Raw genomic sequence first — 3,044 nt, 5'->3', positions numbered from 1 at the left:
TGAATATTTGGTTGAACACTTTGCTTATTTTTTATATTCTACATGGGCAGAATTATTAGTTAGCATTCTTTGTTATTAAGGGAATCTTAGAATCATTAAGTTGGTTAAGTTAGTTAGAGTTTTTTTTTTTTGTTAGCTTGTTTCCCCATCAATGTTTTTGCATATTATAAATAGAGGCTTTTGAGCCTTCATCAATTAATTAAAACTTGAGGTATTATTCGGTATAATTTCACAATATGGTATCAAGAGCTTATTTCTCCTAAAAGTTCTAAATCTACTCTTGGTCAAGAATTTTGACCAAAGATCATCATCTTCCAAGAAGCCTCTCATCTGGTCAAGAATCCTGACCAGAGAACCAAAAATTGATTCAATTACTTTCTACACCACCTACCAGAAGGAAGAGCAAACATAGAGAAGATGGCACACACTCCAAACACAGGACCAGAACAAGAATTGTAGCTGAGTATGAGCAACAATGACATCCAACAGAACCCCTTTTATCTCCATCCATGAGAAAATCCATGAGCAATTCTAGCAACACCACCCCTAGATGGCAGCAACTATCACTCAGGGAGCAAGTCTATGAGAAGAGAATTATCATCAAAGAACGAGTTCAATTTTGTGGATAGGATAATCAATGCACCAAGCTCATCCATTCATGAGTACGACATATGGGAAAAGTGTGATAACATGGTAGTTTCATGGATAACAAGGAGCCTCACACAATAGATTGCACAAAGCATTGTATACATTGACAATGCTCGAGACCTATGGATTGATCTCAAGGACAAATTCTCCAAATGAGATTATTTCAAAACCTCAAACTAGCTTAAGGAACTGCATTCCATAAAGCAAGGTGACAAATCAATCTCCAAATACTTCACTAAGATAAAGACTCTATGGGAGGATCTTGAATCATTAAGACCAATGCCCTATTACTTTTGTGAGGTAAAGTGTAATTGTGGAATTATCAAAGTAATGAAAGACCAAAGGGAGAAAAAGTATGTGTTTTGTTTCTTGAAAGGGTTGAATGATGAATTCAACACTACAAAGACTCAAGTCCTACTCATAGAGCCATTGCCTCAAGTCAACAAAGTTTTCTCCCTACTAATTCAATAAGAAGGCCAATTAAGTGATTCAACAAATTCTAAAGCCTTCTTGAATTTTGATAATGAAAGATCACCAAGCAAGAATATTAGCACACCTCAATGGAGGATAAGACAAAGTGGATCAAGGGGTGGCTTTTTGCAAGGCAGAGGAAGAAACACAAGCAGAGGGTATAACAATCAAAGAGCAAATACAACCAAGGTGTGCACATTATGTGGAAGAGAGACGCACATAGTGGATACATGTTACTTAAAACATGGATTTCCACCAAATCCTCAACAAGAACAAGGCAAGAAGCAGAAGCTGTTAACACCATAAGCAGTGAGCTCACACACAAAAAGGATGTAGATGCACATATACACTCAAATAGCAATGAAGGAAAGAAATTCCAGATTGGTGCTGAACAATATGAGCAGTTAGCAACACTACTCAAAAGTATTGGAAGGTCTAACAACAATCACAATATGAACCAACTAACTATAGACCCTACCAATGCACAACAAGGCAATTAGGACAAGGAGGAACATCATCAATCAGGTAAAAATTTCTATTAGATAATGGACATAGGGGCCACAGACCATGTAGGCCCTAACTTATCCATTTTTGCTATATATCATAACATCAAGCCAATCACCACTGGCCTACCAAATAGCACTACTGTCCTGGCAAAGATATCAGGGACAATAAATCTTACTGACACATTAACATTACACAATGTATAATATGTGCCTAAATTTACTTTTAACTTGCTTTCAATTCACTAACTCATTACATTGTAAGCTGATTTTTTATAGTTCCAACTGTTCTATTCAGGATATGATTACCTTGAGGATGATTAGACATGCTGAAGTGAGAAATGGATTGTGTATGCTTAAAGGAAGTGTTAGGAATAGAATAAGTAATATTCACAATGTAAATAGATTAAGAACTGTTTCTTTATTTGACTTGTGGCACTTCATATTGGGGCATCCATCTATAACTACTTTGAATTCTATACGCAACTCTTTCTCTTATGTTAATTCTGATGCTAGCCATGTATGTGATTATTGTATCTAGGAAAACAAGCTAGACTCTTTTTTCCTAATAATAAGAACAGAAGAGAACATCTCTTTGACATAGTGCATATGAACATATTGGGGCCCAAAGCACACACATCCATACATGGATACAAATACTTCCTCACCATTGTGGATGACCATATTAGACATACTTGGCTTTATACCATGAAAGCCAAATCTGAAACAAGATCCTTTGTGCAAGATTTCATAAAAATGATACAAACCCAATTTAGTAGGATGATTAAGGTCATAAGAAGTGACAATGGGAGTGAGTTTAACATGCCTAGGCTCTATAGTGACAATGGGATATTATATCAAACCTCTCGTGTAGCTATGCAGAATGTAACACCGCGAATTTTACGATTTTGAATTATAAGATTTTATTAATATTTTTATTAATTATATTTTCGAAAATAAATTTCTGGGAATTTTCGGTAAAGAATTAGACGAAACTCTAGTTGAGTTTTAGTCTTGTAATGCTATTTCCAATTTGGTGGTAAATTTTCATGATTTTCGGAGACAGTCGGTTTTGGACCGCTGTCGGAGCCGAATCTCACCTGCTATGGCTCACAAAGTGGTTTTTGAGTTCTGTAACTCGGAATCGAATTCTCATCACGCCGTTGGCTTCGTAATCACATTTCGATTCAAGATAGGCCCTAAGTTGGCCCATAACTATTTTCTAAAATATTTTCACTCGGAATGCCGAAATTCGAAGTTCCAACCGTAAAGTAAAATCGGGCGATCATTTTTGGCTACTGGAATATTGACCGACAATACTCGAGCATGGTTTTAATCGCGTGCATTTCTCCGAAGTCGTCGCGTCGCATGAGTCACTTCACAAAAGCTACCTACTAAATCTTATAGATTTCACTCATTAAT

The sequence above is a fragment of the Lupinus angustifolius genome, chromosome LG13 (genome assembly GCF_001865875.1).
Source record: "Lupinus angustifolius cultivar Tanjil chromosome LG13, LupAngTanjil_v1.0, whole genome shotgun sequence".
Classification (NCBI taxonomy): domain Eukaryota; kingdom Viridiplantae; phylum Streptophyta; class Magnoliopsida; order Fabales; family Fabaceae; genus Lupinus; species Lupinus angustifolius.
This window is presented reverse-complemented; position numbering follows the sequence as displayed.